This window comes from Tamandua tetradactyla, chromosome 15 (assembly GCF_023851605.1).
Source record: "Tamandua tetradactyla isolate mTamTet1 chromosome 15, mTamTet1.pri, whole genome shotgun sequence".
Lineage (NCBI taxonomy): Eukaryota > Metazoa > Chordata > Mammalia > Pilosa > Myrmecophagidae > Tamandua > Tamandua tetradactyla.
Genome location: NC_135341.1, coordinates 82,868,639 through 82,894,344, shown reverse-complemented (window position 1 = coordinate 82,894,344; position 25,706 = coordinate 82,868,639). Strand labels below are relative to the sequence as shown.

The following is a 25,706-nucleotide window of genomic DNA, read 5'->3' as shown; positions in this document are numbered from 1 at the left end:
AGGGCTGTGAGCTGACTGACCCTTGAACTCAACTGTGAAAGGCAAAACTTTATGGAAACTTTAAGAAAACAATGTACAGTTTCCTCCACAAGACAGAAAAGTTAACTAAAAATGATAGTTTTGACCACATTAAAGTTAATGTTCATGAAAAGACATCATAGGGAAAATGAAAGATAAGCCACGAATTTGAATAAAATGCTTGTAATACCTATGATTGAGTGTGGAATAGGGTCCACTTCATGGATATGAAACACTTAGAAGGGCTTGTGCTTATTTTAATACTCTTGTCACTGTCTTGAAAGTCTTAATAATTTTTTGAATAAGAGGCTCTGCATTTTCGTTTTGTTGTGGGCCCCACAAATTATGTAGCTGGCCCTGAACATATAAAGGAGACCCACTGTTAGGGTAAACATCTTAATAAAGCCAGACAGTCAAAAGCTATGATCAAAGGAACACAGAAAGGAACAAATAATGAATAAACAAGAAAAATTCTTCAACTTCATTAGATCCTCAGCCTTATCAAGCAAATGCAAAACTAAAACTACAAGGTGCCATTTTGTATTTTCTCTATTGGTACAAATTAAAAAATCTGATTTTACAAGTATTGGAGAAGATGTTTTTTCAAAAGTAATTTATATACTACTGGTGAGTAAAATGATACAGTTGGAAGATAAATTTGGCATTTTTTTGTAAAATTGGGAATTCATGTGTCTCATGACCCGTGAGCTCCACTTTTGGGTTTATAGTGAATATTAAAGAAATTCTTGTTCACGAGCATCCAGAGATTTGTGTAATAATGTTAATGAAAGCAGAAATCTGTGAATCATCCAAATATCCATGAATAGAATTGTATATTTATATAAATAAATACTGTAATGAAATACTAATATAATGAAAGCAAAAATCTATAAATCATCCAAACATCCATCAATAGAATTGTTGTGTATTTATATAATAAATTACTAATAATAAATACTGTAATGAAATACTAATAAAACTATAACATGGATGAAATTTAGAAAAATATTTGAGTGAAAAAATTCGAGTCTTAGAACCAACCTCATACCAATTTTATAAAGCACAAAAAGGGGGTTAGAAACAAGAATCTAAACAGAATAGTATTTAGGGATATATACGTATGTGATAAGTTATTTTTAAAAACCAATAGAATAATGTATATAATTCAAGATTGAGGTTGGGATGGGAGGAGCATATAGGTAGATGTGATATTAATGGTGTTCTGTGGGGCAGTAATTTGCAGTGCTCATCTTATGCTTGATTACATGCGTTTTCCATGTATTGTTTTGTTTGTGCCAAATTATATTAAAGAGGAAAAAGGAAAAAATGAAGTAACTCATGGTTAGCAGGTTGTGACATTATAGAATAATGGATTGAGAAGTAGAAGGAAAACTATAATATAGAAGTTTCAAGAACGAGGAGGTGATCTAAGTGAGAGAATTTAGAAAGATGAGGACTGGAAAGAAACTGGGTCAGTGCACTCGGTGCTTTGGTTCAGCTGAGAGTTCACAGGATGTACTATAAAGTTCCTTCCAGTTCTAACATTTTATGCTTTTAATACTATGGTTTATATGTTTTCTATATTTTTCTCATATTTAAAAATGTATAAAGGTGCAAGCAATTAAATATATAAGTAATAAAATTTATCTAATTTACTTTAAATTTAGTGCATTTAAGTTAACGTCTTGGATCTTCAACCTTTTTTGTAGTGTATCTTCTAATCTGAAAAAGTCTTCCATGAAAACCTTCACCTTTTAAAAATAAGCACTACCATCTGTTTTCCTAAAAGACTGAAATGGGGGCTAGCATTTTGAGGTAAGTATTCAATTTTGAATTTTGAATTACTTATACTGTTTTTGCAGAAGTTATATATAGAATGGAAATATGAACAATGGTTATTTCAGTGATTCTAAATCTTACTCTGCATTGGGGTGGGTGGTGGTAAGGGTGAGGAACTTTTTGGCCTTGTTTTAAAATAGTCTGATACTTAGGATTGTATTTATCCCAAGAGTTAAGAACATTTCTTAAAGCAGAGAGGAGGAGTTGGTAGTGTTGAAGGCTTTTTAGAGAGGGTAATGGAAAACCAAAGGAGCGTTTTTTTTTGTATTTGGCTGTTAGGAGGTCATTGCTGCCACCAGCAGGAGCCATTTCAGGGAAATATTTGTTGTTGAAAATCAGCTTGCAGTGGAATAAAGAGTAAAGAGGAGGTTGTGATAAAGTTTAAATATTTCAGCTCTTCATTCATTTATTAAACCAGTTATAGTGTGTGCTTAGGATGCAGCGATTACTGAATCAGTTATGATAACCATATATATCCTGGTTTACACCCGTTATAGATCAGTGAATCCTCAACTATTTTTTGCATCTTCTTTTACTCTCAAGTCTGTTGGTTTGAACGTTAAATGACATGTTCTCCCTCTTTGCAGTGTTACAGGGGAGACATGTAACCTGCCCTTAATTGGGATTAAAGTCTAGCAGGCAGATTAAGTGCTAAACAAATAGAAATGAAATTAATTGGTTAATCACAGCTATGATATGTGATACAGAAGTGAAATAATGATTACCTGATGAATGGTGGGAGTGGAAAGTAGGTGATCTGTGAGTTCATTTGGCAGGGTAGATTTCATAGTTAGATTTGGTAGGGAATATGGAATAAAAAAGTCACAAATGAGTTCAAGATTTTAAATTCCAGTGGCTGGAAATATGTTGGTGTCAAGGAAGAAAATAAGGAATCCAAGAAAAAACATTTATATTAAGGGGAAACGGAATGGGACTGTAACATGAATTCTGTTAGAAACATTTTGATTTCTGAGGTATAGGTAGAACTTTTAAACATCTCCTTATTTGTGAAAATATGAAGCTGAATTTAAAACATGATTTTGGGTCTGAAGATCTTAGAGTAATTCACATACAGTTTAAGCTGTGGAAGTGTTGTCAGTTCCAGTTTCATAGCAGAGAGTAGAGAGATAAAAAGAGTACAAGACTCTAGGAAATGCTTATTTTAAACGAGTAGGTTGTTGATAAAAATCTGTGAAGGAAAAATAAAAAGTACGTATGAAGGAAATCAGAATAATGCACTGAAGTACAATAAAGAATTTCAAGGACAGGCTCTTCATATGTTCAAGATGCTGTAAAAAGATCAAGGATTCTAATTTCCGAGGAGAGGTCATTCATTGAATTTGATTAAAAGGTTATTGATAACTGAGAGAACATATTGAATAGACCAGGAAGAATTTCAAGAGGTTAAGAAGTAAACAGTTTTGTAAAAATAATATAGCATGAGAAATAAAATTGAATGTTTTCCAAGAAATTTGATTGTGGAAAAGGTGAGATAGTTATTGTTTTGAGGAATTTAGCCATATGGAAGAAGATATTTTAGCATCAGCAGGCGTGTATTTTAGGTAAAAGGGAATAATCCATTAGAGTAGTTTAAATATTAGAGCAGTTAATTGCTGAGGGAGTAAGAAGATTTGAGCTCAAGGATTCAGGCAAAAGCAAACAGACACTTTTCTGCTTATATCCAGATGAAGGGAAGAGAGTATAAATCAAGAGGCAAAAGAATTTTTAAGCAAAGAGGAAGAAAACTTGAGGATTCCTTACCCTACTGTTTTAGTAAGGTAGTAATTGAGGCTATCTCATAGGCATGTAACTAATCATTGGTGGAACTGGGATCCTGGGAAAAGGAAAAATTTAGGAAAAACATTTTAGTGTAATTCCCAAATTCACTAAATATTTGTGGAAAACCTCCTTTGTGCCATCAACTCTTATAAAAAAGTCTCTGTTCTTTTTTTTTAATTAAAAAAAATTACAAGAAAGAAACACAAACATTCCCAACGCATACACTCATCAATTCACAATATCATCACATAGTTGTATATTCATCATCATGATGATTTCCCAGAACGTTTGCCTCAATTCAGAAAAAGAAATAAAAACACAACAGAAAAATAAAACAAAAACAGAAAAAAAAATTTTTACATACCATACCCCTTATCCCTCCCTTTCATTGATCACTAGCATTTCAAACTAAATTTATTTTAACATTTCCCCCCATTATTTATTTTTATTCCATATGTTCTACTCATCTGTTGACAAGGTAGATAAAAGGAGTATCAGACACAAAGTTTTCACAATCACACAGTCACATTGTGAAAGCTATATCATTATACATTCATCACCAAGAAACAGGGCTACTGGAACACAGCTCTACATTTTCAGACAGTTCCCTCCAGCCTCTCCGTTACATCTTGAATAACAAGGTGATGTGTACTTAATGTATAAGAATAGCCTCCAGGATAACCTCTCGACTTTGTTTGGAATTTCTCAGCCATTCACACTTTGTCTCATTTCACTCTTCCCGCTTTTGGTCGAGAGGTTTTCTCAATCCCTTGATACTGGGCCTTAGCTCATTCTAGAGTTTTTCTCAATCCCTTGATGCTGAATCTCAGCTCATTCCGGGATTTCTGTCCCACATTGCCAGGAAGATCCACACCCCTGGGAGTCATGTCCCATGTAGACAAGGTGAGGGTGGTGAGTTTGCTTGTTGTGTTGGCTGGAGAGAGAGGCCACATCTGAGCAACAAGAGGTTCTCTTGGGGGCGACTCTTAGGCCTAATTTTAAGTAGGCTTGACCTATCCCCTGTGGGGTTAAGCTTCATATGAACAAACCCCAAGACTGGGGGCTCAGCCTGTAGCTTTGGTTGTCCACACTGCTTGTGAGAATATCAAGAATTCAACTTGGGAAGTTGAGTTTTCCCCCATTCTCACCATTCCCTGAGGGGGACTTTGCAAATACTTTTCCACTCACTGATCATATCACTTTGGGATTCATCAGGGCATCACCTGGACAAACCAACAAAATCTCATGTCCTACCCAAAGTTCCATGTACTTAAGGTGTTCAGCCAACTATCTGCATAAGTTATATTAGGAGATGCACTAGTCAAAATATAAATTTGTACCAAATAAACATTTTTTGCTTTAGTCTCACACATAAGTTGAAATTTTAAAATATTAACTACCCTCTATTTTCAGCACTCTGCAGTAATTACATTCCTTTGTTCTTCCTCAAGCAAAAACATTTTTTAAATTTGTACATTTAGTCACTATCATTATACACTCTAGGCATTCCTGGATTTTACCAGCCCTCCTCCCTCTATCATTCTCACATGCAGCTTCATTCAGTGTTTTAACATAATTGTATTACAGTTAAGTAATATTATACTGTCCATTTCTGAGTTTTTGTATGCAGTGCTGTTGCACAATCTGTTTCCCTTCAGCTCCAATTACCCAATATCTTACCCTATTTCTATCTCCCGGTGGTCTCTGTTACCAACGAAATATTCCAAGTTTATTCACTAATGTCAGTTCATATCAGTGAGACCATGCAGTATTTGTCCTTTTGTTTCTGGCTAATCACACTCAGCATAATGTCCTTCAGGTCCATTCATGTTGTTACATACTTCATAACTTTATTCTGTCTTACAGCTCCATAATATTCCATCGTATGTATATGCCACAGTTTGTTTAGCCAGCCATCTGTTGATGGACATTTTGGCTGCTTCCATCTCTTGGTAAAATGCTGCTATAAACATTGGTGTGCAAATGTCCATCTGTGTCCTTGTCCTCATGTCCTTTGAGTAGAGACAGCATATAAATGGGTCCTGTTTTGTAATCCGTTCTGCCAGTCTATGTCTTTTGATTGGGGAGTCTAATCCATTAACATTCAGTGTTATTACTGTATGGGTAGTACTTTCTTCTACTCTTTTGCTTTCTGGATTTTATATGTCATATCTAATTTTCCTTCTTTTTCCCTTTACTCATAGTCTTCCTTTCTACACTCTTCTCCATACCTCTCTGTTCTGTCTTCGTATCTGTCTCTAGTGCTCCCTTTAGTATTTCTTGCAGAGCTGGTCTCTTGGTCACAAATTCTCTCAGTGAGTTTTTGTCTGAAAATGTTTTAATTTCTCCCTCATTTTTGAAGGACATTTTGCTGGATATAGAATTCTTGGTTGGCAGTTTTTCTCTTTTAATAATTTAATATATCATCCCACTGTCTTCTTGCCTCCATGGTTTCTGCTGAGAGATCTGCGCATAGTCTTATTGGGTTTTCCTTGTATGTGATGGATTGCTTTTCTCTTGCTGCTTTCAAGATTCTCTCTTTCTCTTTGACCTCTGACATTCTGATTATTAAATGTCTTGGAGTATGTCTATTTGGATCTGTTCTCTTTGGGGTACGCTGCACTTCTTGAATCTGTAATTTTAAGTCTTTCATGAGAGTTGGGAACTTTTCAGTGATAATTTCCTCCATTCATTTTTCTCCTCTTTTTCCCTTCTCTTCTCTTCTGGGACACCCACAACACGTATATTCATGCGCTTCATATTGTCTTTCAATTCCCTGAGTCCCTGCTCATATTTTTCCATTTTTTCCCCTTTATTTTCTTTTTCTTGCCGGATTTCAAATGTTCTGTCCTCCAGTTCACTAATCCTATGTTCTGTCTCTTGAAATCTGCCTTTGTAGTTTTCTATTGTTTTTTTATCTCCTCTGCGTTGCCTCTCATTCCCATAAGTTCTGTGATTTTTTTTTTCAGACTGTCGATTTCTTCTTTTTGTTCATTCCTTGCCTTCTTTATATCCTCCTTCAATTCATTGATTTGGTTTTTGATGAGGTTTTCCTTGTCTGTTCGTATATTCTGAATTAATTGTTTCAGCTCCTGTATGTCATTTGAATTGTTGGTTTTTTTCCTTTGACTGGACCATATCTTCAATTTTCCTAGTGTGATTTGTTATTTTTTGCTGGCATCTAGGCATTTAATTACCTTAATTAGTTTATTCTGGAGATTGCTTTCACTTCTTTTGCTTAGGGTTTTCTTGTTGAATGAATTTGTTGTCTATCTGTTCTTTGACATTCAGTTCAGCTTTATCTGGAACTCTAACTTAAGTTTTGTTTAACAGAGGAGAATTTTTCAGTTCTTCTTTTGTTTCTTGCCCTGCTTGTATTGTGCTCCCCCCCCCCCCACCCTTAAGAGGGTCTACGTAGGTATTATAGACCCCAGCTGGATTTTCCCAGACCAAACTGACCTCCTATCAGGAGGAAAGAGTCACCTGCGTCGGTTTGCCCTGAGGGTGAGACCCAGCAGGTTGAAACACTTTCCTGTGAAGTCTCTGTGCTCTGTTTTTCTTATCCTGCCAAGTATGTGGTGCTTGTCTGCCTGCAGGTCTCACCAGCATAAGATGATGCAGTGCCTTTAACTTTGGCAGACTCTCCCTGCTGGGGGCGTAGTGGAGACAGAGGAGAGATTGTAGGCTGGTTTTAATGGCTTCAAATCACCAAGCCCTGTTGTCTGGATTGCTTGAGGGAGGGATTCCACCTGAGTTGGACTTCATCCCTCCCCTGGGGAAGGCACAGGTTCCAGATAAGCCCCCAAACAAGTTCGCTTCTGCCTATGCCTGGGGCAGCTGCAGCCTGAGAGGCCCTGCCGCTATAGCCAAAGGCAGTCAAGCCTTTGTAGAAACACAGCCACAAAAACCTGTTTCCTTTTTTTTTTCTTCCCTTTTTCTGTCAGCCCTGCCCCCTTGGCGTCGGGGCAATCTGAGCAACCTCCGCTTTGACCAGGTTCACCTGAGCTAGGGGCCTATTTTTAGTAGTCAGAATTTGTTAATTAGTTCCACAATTGGCGTTTGATTGTGCCCAGTCCCTGCTGCTGGTAAAGTCTCTTTCCTTTCCCCTCTGGTAGGCTGCCTGTGGGGGAGGGGCGCTGGCTTCTCCGGTTTGGGGAACTCATGGTTCTGGGGGTGCTCGCAGCCAGTACAGTTGGTCCAGACTGAGTTACACTGTGTGTACGGTCAGTGACGTGGCCCCAGGAACTGTTCTGTACTGTTTCTGATTATTTAGTAGTTGTTCTGGAGGATGAACTAAAATGCGCACATTGTTAAGTCGCCATCTTGACCCGGAAGTCTCAAAAGTCTCTGTTCTTATGGAGCAAATCATTGACAGGAATAAGAAACATACCAAATAGTGATATGATATAAAAAGAATTAAAATAGGGTAGGTGGTAGTGACTGGTTGGCTGCTTCTGAGAAGGTGACATTAAGTTATGAATTACAAGAATTCAGCCACTTATCTCAGGCTAGCAGAAAAACCTCAAGATGAAATTGAGCTTAATGTGTCTGTGGAGCAGAAAAAGTCCAGTGCATTCGGAACAGGGTAGATGAGGACTGTAGTATCATGAGATGAGGTTGAAGAAGTAGACAGGGATAGGCCGTGGAGGTCTGTATGGCCGTGGTACTGAGCTTGTATTCAAGCAGGTCTTGGGAGGTGTTTTGGTTTGTTTTATAACAGTTTTCCTCACATACCATACAATCCATCCAGAGTGTACAATCCACAGCTCTCAGTATAATCACAGAGTTATGAATTCATCACCATAGTCAATTTGAGAACATTTTCCTTGATCAAAAAAGAAAAATCCCATACCCCTTATACCACCCCATTATTGACACTAGCATTGATCTGGCACCTTTGTTACAGCTGGTGAAAGAATATTACAGTATTACTGTTACCTATAGTCCATAGTTTGCATTAGTTGTATTTTCCCCATATACTTATTATTAATGCCTTATAATAATGATGTACATTTGTTCTAGTTCATGGAATAACATTCTTATATTTGTACTATTAACCACAGTCATAATCCACAACCAGGGATCACTGTGTTATACAGTGCCATGTTTTATCCTCTAGCTTTCCTTCCAACGACATATGTGACCCTAAACTTTCCCTTTCAACCTCATCACACTGTTCTTGTTTGCTAGCTTCCAGAATGCCATATACCAGAAATGGAACAGCTTTTAAAAAGGGGGAATTTATTAAGTTGCAAGTTTACATGTTCTAAAGGTGTGAAAATATCCAAATTAAAGTAAGGCTATAGAATGTCTAGTCTAAGGCTCAGGGAAAGCTACTTGGTTCAAAAAGGTCAATAATGTTCAGGAACGTTAAACTCTAAACTGGAAAGGCATATGGCAACGTCTGCTAACTTTCTCTCCAGGCTTCTTGTTTCATGAAGCCTCCCTGGGGGTGTTTTCCTTCTTCATCTCCAAAGATGCCTGGGCCCTGCATTTCTCTTGGCTCTGAAGGTTTTTTCAAAGTGTTTCCTCCTTTAAAGAATTCTAGTAAACTGATCAAGACCCACCTGGAATGGAGTCACATTTCCCTCTAATCAAAGGTTAATACCCACAATCGAACGCACCACATCTCTGCGGGATAATCTAATCAAGCCCCCAACCTACAGTGCTGAACAGGGATTAAAAGAAATGGCCACTTTTACAAGGTAGATCAGGATTAAAACCTGGCTTTTCTAGGGTATATAACCTTTCAACCTGGCATACACATCCTTAATTCAGTGCTCTTAATTATACTCACCATAATATGCTACCATCACCTCTATTTGTTTCAAACATTTAAAATCAAACTTATTAAAAATTCTACACAGATTAAGCATCAGCTCCTCATTTTCTGCCCTCTTATATCCAGGTAACTTGTACTCTAGATTTTAACTAGATAGTTATCCTATCTCCAGATAACTTATACTCTAGATTTTAACTCCATAAATTTGTTTATTATAACTAGTTCATATTAGTGAGATCATATAATATTTGTCTTTTTGTGTCTGGCTTATTTCACTGAACATAGTGGCCTCAGGGTTCATCCCTGTTGTCACATGCTTCAGGACTTTGTTCCTTCTTACTGCTGAATAATAGTCCATCGTGTGTGTATACCACATTGTATTTATACGTTCATCAGTTGATGGATACTTGGGTTGCTTCCATCTTTTGGCAATTATAAATAATGCTACTATAAACATTGGTGTGGTAGGAGGTTTTTAAACAAAAAAAGTGTCATGAAATATATTTCAAAGATTCCCCTAGCTGTTTTATGGAAGATGGAGTATGGGGGGAAGAGGGAATGCAGAGAGGTCAGTTAAAAGGCTATTGCAGGGTGGGCCGCGGTGGCTCAGCGGGCAAAGTGCTTGCCTGCTATGCCGGAGGACCTCGGTTCGATTCCCGGCCCCAGCCCATGTAACAAAAACGGAGAAACAAAATACAATAAAACAAGAAAGTGTTTAAAGATGTTTCCCTTTCTTCCTTCCTTCCTTCCTTCTATCCTTCCTTCCTTCTCTCTGTCTTTCCTTTAAAAAAAAAAAAAAAAAAAAAAAAAAAAAAAAAAAAGGCTATTGCAATTGGCCAGAGATGATGGCAGAGAAATTTAATATAATCACCAGGATTGAATAGAAAGGATTACTGAGCAATAATAAAGGTGCAATTTGAGATAAACTAGTATAATTTGGCAGATAATGTTATTTTACTACCAAAGCTTACTAGGTAGAAGTGAGGATGAATAATTTGATTGTGATGGTTGAAATAGCTGTCTCTAGGATGTAGGCTTGACTAAGGAGATGTGTCAGAGGTCATGCATGATTTAATACATGTTTATTGAGCACTTAGTAATTAATATCTCAAGAACTGTGTGAGATAGCAGGTTATAAGACTGAACAAAAACAGAAAACTTTTTGTCATGGAATTGGTATTCTAATAAATGTGGGGAAGATAATATGTTGGGTGTTAATGAGTGCTAGTAAACAGAATATATTAGGGAAAGGTAGACATTTTATGGAGAGGTATAGGTTTGCCATTTTTATATGGTGTGGTCAGGAAGCCCTTTCTGATAAGGTCACTTTTGCATTGACCGCACCAAATGAAGTGAAGTAGCAGGCCTCCTGGATTTTGGAATGGGGGTGGGGTGATATTTCAGGTTGAAAGAATTTGAATACAAAGGCTCAGAAGCTGGAAGATGCTTGATGTGTTGTAGAAACAGTAAGAGGGCTAATGAGGGTGGTAGGAATGAACTCATCAGCATAGTGAAGGTAATGGAGACATATCTGAAGTCATAGGCTAGGATTCGGCTTTTGGGTTCCTTTGGTGTGATGATGAGGATGAAGATCCAGGGTGAAGGTATAGGAGTAATGAAAGGTAAGGGAATGGCTGAGTGGTGTAACTAGTGCCTAAAGAACTCTGAGGCCAGGTGGTTGTGTATGATGGTGTTAATAGAAAGGGTGGGCAATAACACAGATTTTAGAAAGGTGAGTTGGAGGCACAGAGGGCCTGGAGTTCCTGATGAAAGAGTTTATTTTGATTTGATTATATAGTTTACCTTTGGTTTTGAGCATTGGACTGTTTAAGTATATTTTGCTTAAGAATATTTATCACATATGTATATATTTTTAGTAGTTTTAGAAGCAACACAAATCTTTATGTTCTTCTAGGAATCTGAATTGGTAAAGTTGCCTTCTAGTTAAAAATTTAGTGAGAGAATTCTCAGCAGGAAAGGATGTTGAATCTTGTCAAATGCCTTCTCTGCATCAATTGAGATGATCATGTGATTTTTCTGCTTTGATTTGTTGATATGGTGTATTACATTAATTGATTTTCTTATGTTGAACCATCCTTGCATACCTGGGATGAATCCTACTTGGTCATGATGTATAATTCTTTTAATGTGTTGCTGGATACGATTTGCTAGAATTTTATTGAGGATTTTTGCATCTGTATTCATTAGAGAGATTGGTCTGTAGTTTTCTTTTTTTGTAATATCTTTTCCTGGTTTTGGTATGAGGGTGATGTTGGCTTCATAGAATGAATTAGGTAGTTTTCCCTCCACTTCGATTATGTTGAACAGTTTGAGGAGAGTAGGTACTAATTCTTTCTGGAATGTTTGATAGAATTCACATGTGAAGCCGTCTGGTCCTGGACTTTTCTTTTTAGGGAGCTTTTGAATAACTAATTCAATCTCTTTACTTGTGATTGGTTTGTTGAGGTCGTCTATTTCTTCTTGAGTCAAAGTTGGTTGTTCATGTCTTTCCAGGAACCTGTCCATTTCTTCTAAATTGTTGTATTTATTAGCGTAAAGTTGTTCATAGTATCCTGTTATTACCTCCTTTATTTCTGTGAGGTCAGTAGTTATGTCTCCTCTTTCATTTCTAATCTTATTTATTTGCATCCTCTCTCTTCTTCTTTTTGTCAATCTTGCTAAGGGCCCATCAATCTTGTTGATTTTCTCATAGAACCAACTTCTGGTCTTATTGATTTTCTCTATTGTTTTCATGTTTTCAATTTCATTTATTTCTGCTCTAATCTTTGTTATTTCTTTCCTTTTGCTTGCTTTGGGATTAGTTTGCTGTTCTTTCTCCAGTTCTTCCAAGTGGACAGTTAATTCCTGCATTTTTGCCTTTTCTTCTTTTCTGATAAAGGCATTTAGGGCAATAAATTTCCCTCTTAGCACTGCCTTTGCTGCGTCCCATAAGTTTTGATATGTTGTGTCTTCATTTTCATTTGCCTCTAGGTATTTACTAATTTCTCTTGCAATTTCTTCTTTGACCCACTTGTTGTTTAAGAGTGTGTTGTTGAGCCTCCATGTATTTATGAATTTTCTGGCACTCCGCCTATTATTGATTTCCAACTTCATTCCTTTATGATCCGAGAAAGTGTTGTGTATGATTTCAATCTTTTTAAATTTGTTAAGACTTGCTTTGTGACCCAGCATATGGTCTATCTTTGAGTATGATCCATGAGCACTTGAAAAAAAGGTGTATCCTGCTGTTGTGGGATGTAATGTCCTATAAATGTCTGTTAAGTCAAGTTCATTTATAGTAATATTCAGGTTCTCTATTTCTTTATTGATCCTCTGTGTAGATGTTCTGTCCATTGATGAGAGTGGTGAATTGAAGTCTCCAACTATTATGGTATATGTGTCTATTTCCCTTTTCAGTGTTTGTAGTGTATTCCTCACGTATTTTGGGGCATTCTGGTTCGGTGCGTAAATATTTATGATTGTTATGTCTTCTTGTTTAATTGTTCCTTTTATTAGTATATAGTGTCCTTCTTTGTCTCTTTTAACTGTTTTACATTTGAAGTCTAATTTGTTGGATATTAGTATAGCCACTCCTGCTCTTTTCTGGTTGTTGTTTGCATGAAATATCTTTTCCCAACCTTTCACTTTCAACCTATATTTATCTTTGGGTCTAAGATGTGTTTCCTGTAGACAGCATATAGAAGGATCCTGTTTTTTAATCCATTCTGCCAGTCTATGTCTTTTAATTGGGGAATTCAGTCCATTGACATTTAGAGTTATTACTGTTTGGATAATATTTTCCTCTACCATTTTGCCTTTTGTATTATATATATCATATCTGTCTTTCCTTCTTTCTACACTTTTCTCCATGTCTCTCTCTTCTGTCTTTTTGTATCTGATTCTAGTGCTTCCTTTAGTATTTCTTGCAAAGCTGGTCTCTTGGTCACAAATTCTCTTAGTGACTTTTTGTCTGAGAATGTTTTAAATTCTCCCTCATTTTTGAAGGACAATTTTGCTGGATATAGGAGTCTTGGCTGGCAGTTTTTCTCTTTTAGTAACTTAAATATATCATCCCACTGTCTTCTAGCTTCCATGGTTTCTGCTGAGAAATCTACACATAGTCTTATTGGGTTTCCCTTGTATGTGACGGATTGTTTTTCTCTCGCTGCCTTCAAGATCCTCTCTTTCTCTTTGACCTCTGACATTCTAACTAGTAAGTGTCTTGGGGAACGCCTATTTGTGTCTAATCTCTTTGGGGTGCGCTGCACTTCTTGGATCTGTAATTTTAGGTCTTTCATAAGAGTTGGGAAATTTTCAGTGATAATTTCTTCCATTAGTTTTTCTCCTCCTTTTCCCTTCTCTTCTCCTTCTGGGATACCCACTACACGTATGTTTGTACGGTTCACATTGTCCTTGAGTTCCCTGATACCTTGTTCAAATTTTTCCATTCTTTTCCGGATAGTTTCTGTTTCTTTTTGGAGTTCAGATGTTTCATCCTCCAAATCACTAATTCTATCTTCTGTTTCTTTAAATCTGTCATTGTAGGTATCCATTGTTTTTTCCATCTTTTCTACTTTATCTTTCACTTCCATAAGTTCTGTGATTTGTTTTTTCAGTTTTTCTATTTCTTCTTTATGTTCAGCCCATGTCTTCTTCATGTCCTCCCTCAATTTATCGATTTCGTTTTTGAAGAGGTTTTCCATTTCTGTTCGTATATTCAGCATTAGTTGTTTCAGCTCCTGTATCTCATTTGAACTATTGGTTTCTTCGTTTGACTGGGCCATATGTTCAATTTTCTGAGCGTGGTCCGTTATCTTCTGCTGGCGTCTGGGCATTTAGTCAGATTTCCCCGGGTGTTCGACCCCACAGGTTGAAAGATTTTTCTGCGCAGTCTCTGGGTTCTGTTCTTCCTATCCTGCCCAGTAGGTGGCACACGTGGCACACGCCTGTCTGTGGGTTCCACCAGCGAAAGTTGCTGTGGGTCCCTCAACTCTGGAAAACTCTCGCCGTAGGGGAGGTTCGGCAACCGAAGCGTCTTGGAAGAATGCCAGCCGGCCCGGGGTTCCAAACGCGGGGAGGGTCGCCGGCTGTCGCAGCACAGGAGAGCGTCCGGCCAAATTAGCTAGTCGGCCCGGGGCACCAAGCGTGGCGGGAGGGCGCCAGCTGTCGCAGCCCGGGAGAGTGCACTGCTCCCAGCCGACGGGGGAGTCACGTGTTTGGAAGGGATCCCCCGGTCACTGTTCTCCGCAGTCTGGGGATTTCCGACCCAACTATCTCAGTTGTTCCGGGGGGCCTCGTGTGGTGGGGGCACCAGCCGCCGCGGCCTAAGGGGACCGCCTGTCCAATTCTACCAGCTGGCCTGGGAAGGTGGAAGGGAGGGACTCCGGTCGCTTGCTGTCCCACCCAGGAAAGCCCGTGCCCCTTGGTGATCTCACCGGAGCTGGTTCTCCCAGATAGTCAGCCGTTCCAGGATGGGGTACGCTGTCCCTTTGATTTCCCTCGTGGCTCCGGGAGCTGCTCTGTATTATCTCCACTCCCCCAGTAGTTGTTCTGGAGGAGGAAAGGTGAGGGCGGCAAGGCTGTCGAGGCTGGTGGCGGAGGAGCACGGTGAAGGCGGGGGAAGAGGGCACCGTGTTGGTTGGAGAGCAGCCGGAGCAGGAGGGGGAGGAGGGGGGTAGAGAGGGGGGGTAGGGAGGTCGGGCGGCTCGGCTGCTGCGGGGCGCGTGCGCCGCGCGGCGGTCCGGCGGAGAGAGAGAGGGGGTAGGGAGGTCGGGCGGCTCGGCTGCTGCGGGGCGCGTGCGCCGCGCGGCGGTCCGGCGGAGAGAGAGAGGGGGTAGGGAGGTCGGGCGGCTCGGCTGCTGCGGGGCGCGTGCGCCGCGCGGCGGTCCGGCGGAGAGAGAGAGGGGGTAGGGAGGTCGGGCGGCTCGGCTGCTGCGGGGCGCGTGCGCCGCGCGGCGGTCCGGCGGAGAGAGAGAGGGGGTAGGGAGGTCGGGCGGCTCGGCTGCTGCGGGGCGCGTGCGCCGCGCGGCGGTCCGGCGGAGAGAGAGAGGGGGTAGGGAGGTCGGGCGGCTCGGCTGCTGCGGGGCGCGTGCGCCGCGCGGCGGTCCGGCGGAGAGAGAGAGGGGGTAGGGAGGTCGGGCGGCTCGGCTGCTCGAGAATTCTCATAGGTATTAAAATTCAGCGGCCTTGAAAAGAAATCTTAAAAAGTATGTTTTGGAGCCTTGTCCCATCAAGCTGATGGAATAAGAAACTTCTGGGCTCTCTCCCCCACAGAATCTTTGAACAACCAGCAAGAACTGACAAAACATCTTTCTGAAAGCTCCAGAAAACAGTTAAAGGACGGTATTAGCAGGGTGAGCACAGAATTAAGAAAAAGGCTACTTAAAATCTGTAGGCTCTTGTGCCAATTTCTCATCAGAAACCATGGAGGCAAGAAAGCAATAGGATAGACTTATTTAAAGGGCTAACAGCAAGAAATTGCCAGTCAAGAATTCTATAACCAGCAAAACTGTCTTTTCAAAAGTGAAGGAGGGGGCAGGCCACAGTGGCTCAGCAGGGAGAGTTCTCACCTGCCATGCCAGAGACCTGGGTTCAATTCCCAGTGCCTGCCAATGGCAGGGAAAGAAGTGAAGGAGGGGTTAAGACATTCCCAGATAAACAAAAGCTTAGGAGCTGTGTCACCATTAGACCAGCCTTACAAGAAATGCTAAAGGGAGTTCCATAGGTTGAAAAGAAAGGACACTAGACAATTGGCTGAAGCTAAGTGAAGAAATAAAGATGTATGGTAAAGATTTACATGGGTAAATATAAATACCAGTACTATTCTACTTTTTATTTGTAACTGCAACTTTTTCTTTCTGCAGGATATGAAAGGCAAATGTGTAGAATGTAATGATAAGTCAGTGATTTTGGTTTTGGGTTCGTAATGTATAAATGTGTAGTTTGTGACAACTACATAAAGGTAAGGGGCAGAGAAGAGTAGACAAATACAGTTTGTTAAAAGTATGCTATTGAAGTTGGTATGAAAGCAAATGAGCTTGTTATAGACTTGGAAAATATCAGGGAATATGTAAATTCATAGAGACGAAATTGGAGTACAGGTTGTGAGGGGCAGGGGGAATAGAGAGTTAATGCAAAATGGGCATAGGATTTCTACTTGGGGAGATGGAAAGGCGGTGAGGGTACCACAACATGGTGAATGTGATTTATCCCACTGAATGGTATGCTTAGGGGTAGTTGAGAGGGGAAAGTTTATGTTGTTTATCTGTTCCCTAAATAAAAAGACAAACAAACCAGAAAGCGCACGTAAAGAGACAATGACAGATAGAAGACAACACATGATTCTGGATGGAATCTAACACAAGGGAAGACAGAAGCCTCAAAGGGACATTATGGGTACTTATAAAAAAATTGGAATATAGATTGTAAGTATTATATCTGTATTCAATTTCTTGAACTTGATAGCTGTATATAAGGTGGATACAGTAAGTGAATATCCTTGTTCTTAGGAAATGTACATGGCAGTACTAAGTGTTCAAGGAGCATGATTTATACAACCTGCTTTCAAGTGTTCAAAAACTAGATTTATAAATAGACAGACAGATAAGTGGATAGATTGATGGATAGTTAGATTGAATAACATGGTGAAGGTGACATAATGTTAAAATTGGTGTATCTGGGTATTGGGGTGGGGGAGATATGGGCATGTTGTTTTTCTCTTTACAAGTTTTGTTATTATTATTATTATTATTTTTAATTTTTTGCATGGGCAGGCACTGGGAATCGAACCCAGGTCTCCGGCATGGCCTGTTCCTGGGCGACCATGGCCCACCCAAAGTTTATTTTTGTAGCTGGTCCTGTATGTTTGAAAGTATTTCAGAAGAAAAAATTTAATATTAAAAAAATCACCTACAAAAATCACTGACAATGGGCAAATATTATGGCACATAACTGATGAAGCTTAAAAAATAAGAATGATATGCCGAAACTTATGGTTACTCTAATGTCTATGTAATTTCATTGTCTCAGGAGAAAGCTATGCTTTTTGGTTATTGGGTATGAATAAATATGGTCTTCTCCCGGATTGGACAAGATTATTAAATGAGCTAATATGATTTTCCTTTTCTAAGAGAGTACTTGCTGTCCTCTGAAATTGGGAATTTTATAAGGAGCTGGAGAAATTTTGACCTTGGTATTGATTAATAAACATTACCTGTGTAATAGGTGGGAAAAGATGTTCTCTATTCAGATGGATGATAGACCAATAAAAACTATTAAAGGGAAACAAATGTTGACATGATTACGGCTATTGCTGAGAGGGTTTTGAAGTTTTGATGCTTCTTTGTAATAGTCATTAAGATTTAGTTTTGAAGTAGATCATGTATGTTGTTTTTGATATTGTATATTTATGTGTTTCTTGGGTAAATGACATGTTTTAATTTGAAAAAGTTTACTTTAGAAGCTTCTTATATTATGTGAACACTATGAAACAGTAGTTTAAATGTGCCTTCCAATTTTTACCAGTTCCTCTTCCTCTAGTTCTTTATCAGTCTTGCTTCAGAGTTCTTTTTCCGTAATATGCATTTGTGTTTACATGGTTAGAAAATATTTTTATAAAGATCATATTGTTGAGTGTCTCCGGCTTTTGGTCCTTCGATAATGTGATGTGCTTTTGCTTTTACTCAGGAAATAACTGGTGAGATTGTCATATAGTGTACCATAGACAGTAAGATATTGTGAAAGAAATTTTGGTTGCCTGTGTAGCATGACCTTTCAAAACTGTTTTCTTTGTTGCAAGCATCTCACTTAGCCTTTTGACTGCCACATGACATTAGGAAATAGTACATAAAGTGCAATGTAAATGGTTGCTTTGTTGATCTCAATGCAGCTTTCTAGTATAAGAGTATGTTAAACAAGTCACATATGTTATTAAATATCATAGTTTTGTTTATGTGGAGGATGTCTAGTTTTATGCATTATATAGAGTACATTTTAGGCATAATTTAATAAAATTTATAATATTTAAAATTTAAAATGGAAAATCACTTATGTTCCTCTAAAACGGCTGTAGTTTTAAAATTGAAATTATAATTATTAATGAGTTGAGATTATTATTTGCTGTTCACCACCATAAATCTTCCCTTTTTTGTGGGGAAGGATTTCTGTACAATTTTGGGGTGTGTTTTTCTGCTATCCCGAGAACCCAAGTTAATGCTTCCTTTTTTTTCCCCCCAGAGTTAATACGGTTTATTGTAATTCCTGTTGTGCTATGTCTTTATAAAATCACAGATTATTATTCAGATACTACAGGTATGCTGGCTTCTCTTCCCCACTTCCTCCTTGAACTTTTCCTTTTCCTTTTCCTTTTCTTTTTACTGGCATTCTGTGGAAATAATTTGCATCTGTTAGCCAAGGCATCTGCTTTTTTTTTTTTTTTTTTATTAATTAACGGAAAAAAAAGAAATTAACCCAACATTTAGAAATCATACCATTCTACATATGCAATCAGTAATTCTTAACATCACCACATAGATGCATGATCATCGTTTCTTAGTACATTTGCATCGGTTTAGAAGAACTAGCAACACAACCGAAAAAGATATAGAATGTTAATATAGAGAAAAAAATAAAAGTAATAGTAGTAAAAACAAAACAAAACAAAACAAAACAAAAACCTATAGCTCGGATGCAGCTTCATTCAGTGTTTTAACATGATTACTTTACAATTAGGTATTATTGTGCTGTCCATTTTTGAGTTTTTGTATCTAGTCCTGTTGCACAGTCTGTATCCCTTCAGCTTCAATTACCCATTGTCTTACCCTGTTTCTAACTCCTGCTGAACTCTGTTACCAATGACATATTCCAAGTTTATTCTCGAATGTCCGTTCACATCAGTGGGACCATACAGTATTTGTCCTTTAGTTTTTGGCTGGATTCACTCAGCATAATATTCTCTAGGTCCATCCATGTTATTACATGGTTCATAAGTTTATCTTGTCTTAAAGCTGCATAATATTCCATCGTATGTATATACCACAGTTTGTTTAGCCACTCTTCTGTTGATGGAGATTTTGGCTGTTTCCATCTCTTTGCAATTGTAAATAATGCTGCTATAAACATTGGTGTGCAAATGTCCGTTTGTGTCTTTGCCCTTAAGTCCTTTGAGTAGATACCTAGCAATGGTATTGCTGGGTCGTATGGCAGTTCTATATTCAGCTTTTTGAGGAACCGCCAAACTGCCTTCCACAGTGGTTGCACCATTTGACATTCCCACCAACAGTGGATAAGTGTGCCTCTTTCACCGCATCCTGTCCAGCACTTGTCATTTTCTGTTTTGTTGATGATGGCCATTCTGGTGGGTGTGAGATGATATCTCATTGTGGTTTTGATTTGCATTTCTCTAATGGCCAGGGACATTGAGCATCTCTTCATGTGCCTTTTGGCCATTTGTATTTCCTCTTCTGAGAGGTGTCTGTTCAAGTCTTTTTCCCATAAAAATCCATTGTATGTATATAGCACATTTAGTTTATCTACTCATCTGTTGATGAACTCTTGATTTGTTTGGATTGATTGAACTCTTTGGCATTGTATTGGCACAAAGATTGACAATTCATCAATTGAATCAATTTGAGAATTCAGAAATAGACCCTCAATTCTATGGTCAATTGATTTTTTAAATTAATTTTTAAATTAAAAAAATATATTACAAGAAAGAAACACAAATATTAACATATGATTCCATTCTACATATATAATCAGTAATTCACAGTATCATCACATAGTTGCATATTCATCATCATGATCATTTCTTAGAATATTTGCATCAATTCAGAAAAAGAAATAGAGACAACAGAAAAATAAAAACAGAAAAAAATTTATATATACCATACCCCTTACCCCTCCCTTTCATTGATTACTAGCATTTCAAACTAAATTTATTTTGACATTTGTTCCCCCTATCATTCATTTATTTATTTTTTTAACTTTTTTATTAATTAAAAAAAATTAACAGAGCATTAAGATATCATTCCGTTCTACATATAATCAGTAATTCTTAATATCATCATATAGTGGCATATTCATCATTTCTTAGAACATTTGCATTGATTTAGAAAAAGAAATAAAAAGACAACAGAAAAAGAAATAAAACGATAATAGAGAAAAAAAGATTATATATACCATATCCCTTACCCCTTGCTTTTATTTACCACTAGCATTTCAAACTAAATTTATTTTAACATTTGTTCCCCCTATTATTTATTTTTAATCCATGTGTTCTACTCGTCTGTTGACAAGGTAGATAAAAGGAGCATCAGACACAAGGTTTTCACAATCACACACAGTCCTGTTGTGAAAACTATATCATTATACAATCATCATCAAGAAACATGGCTACTGGAACATAGCTCTACATTTTCAGGCAATTCTCTCCAGCCTCTCCATTACATCTTGGATAATAAGGTGATATCTACTTAATATGTAAGAATAACCTCCAGGATAACCTCTCGACTCTGTTTGGAATCTCTCAGCCATTGACACTTTGTCTCATTTACTCTTTCCCTTTTGGTCGAGAAGGTTTTCTCAATCCCTTGACGCTGGGTCTCAGCTCATTCTAGGATTTCTGTCCCACGTTGTCAGGAAGGTCTACACCCCTGGGAGTCATGTCCCACGTAGACAGGGGGAGGGTGGTGAGTTTGCTTGTTGTGTTGGCTGGAGAGAGAGGCCACATCTGAGCAACGAAAGAGGCTCTCTTGGGGGTGACTCTTAGGCCTAATTTTAAGTAGGCTTGACCTGTCCTTTGTGGGGTTAAGTTTCATATGAACAAACCCCAAGACTGGGGGCTCAGCCTATAGCTTTGGTTGTCCACACTGCTTGTGAGAATATCAAGAATTCAACTTGGGGAAATTGAATTTTCCCACTTTCTCACCATTCCTTGAAGGGAACTTTGCAAATACTTTTCCACTCTTGATCAAATCACTCTGGGATTCACTGGGGCATCACTCTGGACAAACCAACAAAATTTCATGTCCTACCCAAGGCACCATGTACTTATGATATTCAACCAACTATCTACATAAGTTATATTAGGAAATGCACTAGTCAGAATATAAATTTTATACCTAATAAACATTTTTTTTGCTTTAGTCTCACACATAAGTTGAGATTTTAAAATATTAACTACCATCCATTTTCAGCACCCAGCAATAATGAAATTCCTTTGTTCTTTCTCATGCAGAAACATTTTTTTAAATTTGTACACTCACTTTCATTATACACTCTAGGCATTCCTAGATTATACCATCTCAATCTTTATCGTCTATCTTTCTTTGTCATTTCATTTATACCCCCAACCCTCCTCCCTCTGTTATTCTCACATGCAGCTTCATTTAGTGTTTTAACATAATTGTATTACAGTTAGGTAGTCTTGTGCTGTCCATTTCTGAGTTTTTATATTCAGTCCTGTTGCACAATCTGTATCCCTTCAGCTCCAATTACCCAATATCTTACCCTGTTTCCATCTCCTGATGGTCTCTGTTACCAACAAAATATTTCAAGTTTATTCACTAATGTCAGTTCATATCAGTGAGACCATACAGTATTTGTCCTTTTGTTTTTGGCTAATCTCACTCAGCATAATGTCCTTAATGTCCATTCATGTTGTTACATACTTCATAACTTTATTCTGTCTTACAGCTGCATAATTTTCCATCGTATGTATATGTCACAGTTTGTTTTGCCATCCTTCTGTTGATGGACATTTTGGCTGTTTGCATCTCTTGGTAATTGTAAATAATGCTGCTATAAATATTGGTGTGCATATGTCCATTTGTGTTCTTGTCCTCATGTCCTTTGAGAAGAGACAGCATATAGATGGGTCCTGTTTTTTAATCCATTCTGCCAGTCTGTGTCTTTTGATTGGGGAGTTTAATCTGTTAACATTTAATGTTATTACTGCACGGATAGTACTTTCTTCTACCATTTTGCCTTTTGGATTTTATATGTCATATCTGATTTTCCTTCTTTTTACCTTTGCTCATAGTCTTCCTTTCACACTCTTCTCCATACCTCTCTCTTCTTTCTTTTCATATCTGTCTCTAGTGCTCCCTTTAGTATATCTTGCAGAGCTGATCTCTAGGTCACAAATTCTCTCAGTGATTTTTGTCTGAAAATGTTTTAATTTCTCCCTCATTTTTGAAGGACAATTTTGCTGGATATAGAATTCTTGATTGGCAGTTTTTCTGTTTTAATAATTTAAATATATCATCCCACTGTCTTCTCGCCTTCATGGTTTCTGCTGAGAAATCAACACATAGTCTCATTTGACTTCCCTTGTACATGATGGAGTGCTTTTCTCTTGCTGCTTTCAAGATTCTCTCTTTCTCTTTGACCTCTGACATTCTGATTAGTAAATGTCTTGGAGTATGTCTGTTTGGATCTATTCTCTTTGGGGTACGCTGCACTTCTTGGATCTGTAATTTTAAGTCTTTCGTAAGAGTTGGGAACTTTTCAGTGATAATTTCCTCCATTCATTTTTCTCCTCTTTTTCCCTTCTCTTCTCCTTCTGGAACACCCACAGCACATATATTCATGTGCTTCATATTTTCATTCAGTTCCCTGAGTCCCTGCTCATATTTTTCCATTTTTCCCTCTATATTTTCTTTTTCTTTTCGGATTTCAGATGTTCCATTCTCCAGTTTACTAATCCTATGTTCTGCCTCTTGAAATCTACCATTGTAGGTTTCCACTTTTTTTTCTTGTGCCTCTCAAAATCTAACATGGTAGGTTTCCATTATTTTTTTTTTCATCTCTTCTGTGCCTTTCATTCCCAAAAGTTCTGTGATTTGTTTTTTCAGACTTTCAGTTTCTTCTTTTTGTTCATTCCTTACCTTCTTTATATCCTCCCTCAATTCATGGATTTGATTTTTGATGAGGTTTTCCATGTCTGTTCGTACATTCTGAATTAACTATTTGAACTCCTATATCTCATTTGAATTGTTGCTTTGTTCCTTTGACTGGGCCATATCTTCAGTTTTCCTAGTGTGATTTATTATTTTTTGCTGGCATCTAGGCATTTAATTACCTTTATTAGTTTATTCTGGAGATTGTTTTGACTTCTTTTACCTAGGATTTTCTTGCTGGATGATTTTGTTGTCTCTCTGTTCTTTGATATTCAATTCAGGTTTTTCTGGACCACTAGCTTAGGTTTTGTTTAACAGAGGAGAATTTTTCAGTTATTTTCTTGTTTCTTGCTCTGCCTGTATGGTGCCTTTTTCTCCCCACCCTTAGGAGGGTCTACTTAGGTCTTATAGACCCCAGCCGAATTTTCCCAGACCAACCTGGCATCCTATCAGGAGGAAAGATCACCTGCGTAGATTTTCCCTTAAGGTGAGACCCAGCAGCTTGAAAGACTTTCCTGTGAAGTCTCTGGGTTTTGTTTTTCTTGTCCTGCCCTGTATGTGGTGCTTGTCTGCCTGCAGGTCCCACCAGCATACGATGATGCAGTACCTTTAACTTTGGCAGACTCTCCCTGCTGGGGGCATGGTGGAGACAGAGGAGAGGTTGTAGGCTGGTTTTAATGGCTTCAAATCATCAAGCCCTGGATTGCTTCAGGGAGGGATTCCACCTGAGTTGGGCTTCACCCCTCCCCTGGGGAAGGCACAGGCTCCAGACAAGCTCTCAAATGAACTTGTTTCTGCCTATGTCTGAGGCAGCTGCGGCCTGAGAGGCCCTGCCGCTGTATTGAAAGGCAGTCAAACCTTTGTAGAAACACAGACACAAAAACCCCTGTTTCCTTTTTTTTAAAATCTTTTTCTATCAGCCCTGCCCCGTTGGCTCCGGGGCAAAAATGAGCGACCTCCGCTTTGACCAGGTTCACCTGAGCTGGGGGCCTATTTTTACTAGTCAGAATTTGTTAATTAATGCCACAGTTGGCGTTTGCTTGGGCTGAGCCCCTGGTGCTGGTAAAGTCTCTTTCCTTTCCCCTCTGGGAAGCAGCCTGTGGGGGAGGGGTGCCAGCTACCACGGCTTGGGGAACTCACCATCCTTTGGGGGCTCGCAGCCAGTCCAGCTGGTCCAGACTGGGGTACGCTGTGTGTCTGGTCAGTGATGTGGCCCCAGGAGCTGTTCTGTACTGTTTCTGGTTATTTAGTAATTATTCTGGAGGATGAACTAAACGCGCACATTGCTAAGCTGCCATCTTGGCCTGGAAGTCCAGTCAATTGTTTTTTGACAAAGCCCCCCTGTTCACGGTCCTGAGACAGAATAGCCTCTTCAACAAATAGGGCTGGGAGAACTGGATACCTGCATCCAAAGGAATGAAAGAGGACCTCTACCCCACACCCTATGCAAAAATTAACTCAAAATCAAAGACCTAAATATAAGAGTCAATACTAGAAAATTCCTAGAAAAAAGTATAGATAAACATCTTTAAGACCTAGTGATAGGAAGTAGTTTCTTAGACCTTACACCCAAAGTACAAGCAATGAAAGAAAAAAATAGATAAAGGATACTACTCAAGATTGAATACTTCTGTGCTTCAAAGGATTTTGTCAGAAAAGGTGAAGAGGAAGCCAATTCACTAGGAGAGAATATTTAGTAACCATATGTTGATAAGGGATTCATATCCAGTATTTACAAAGAAATCCTACAGCTAAACAATAAAAGGTCAAACAACCCAATTATAAAATGGACAGAAGACTTGAATAGACATTTTTCTAAAGAGTAAATACAAATGGCTAAAAGAACATGAAAAGATGTCATTCTTCATTAGCTTTAAGGGCAATGCAACTCAAAATCACAATGAGATATCATTTCACACCTACAAGAATGGCTGCTGTTAAACAAAGAAGAAACTACAAATGTTGGAGAGGATGTGGAGAAATAGAAACACTTAATAACTGCTGATGGGAATGTAAAATGGTACAGCCACTGTGGAAGACAGTTTGGCAGTTCTTCAGAAAACTAAATATTGAGTTGCCCTACTACCCAGCTATCCTACCACTTGGTGTATACCCAGAAGATCTGAAAACAGTGACACTAGCAGACACTTACACACCTATGTTCATAGCAGCATTATTCGCATTTGTCAGAAGATAGAGATAACCCAGCCTGATTTTTAAAACTTTACTCCTTATTTTCCATTGGTGGATTAGCTGTATAATGTGTTTATTTAGTTATCATTCAGCAAACAGTTCTTGAGGGCCTGATGTGTATCAGATACTGTTCAGAATCCTGAAAATGAAGAAGCCCATTCCTGTCATTCAGGAACTCACTACTTAGGTATCAGCAA

General features: G+C 38.5%; 1 protein-coding gene across 5 annotated transcripts in view; it reads left to right on the top strand.

Annotated features, from left to right (window-relative positions):
- PIK3CB (phosphatidylinositol-4,5-bisphosphate 3-kinase catalytic subunit beta) overlaps nt 1–25,706 on the top strand; it is a 293,706-nt gene that overhangs the window by 77,672 nt on the left and 190,328 nt on the right. For 4 of the 5 annotated variants that reach the window (XM_077130242.1, XM_077130240.1, XM_077130243.1 and 1 more), the window contains one exon: nt 1,728–1,833. The exons of the other annotated variant lie outside the window; for it this stretch is intronic. The gene's annotated coding sequence lies outside the window, so the exon portion shown is untranslated. The remainder of the gene's footprint in view (nt 1–1,727; nt 1,834–25,706) is intronic. 5 annotated transcript variants of the gene reach the window in all.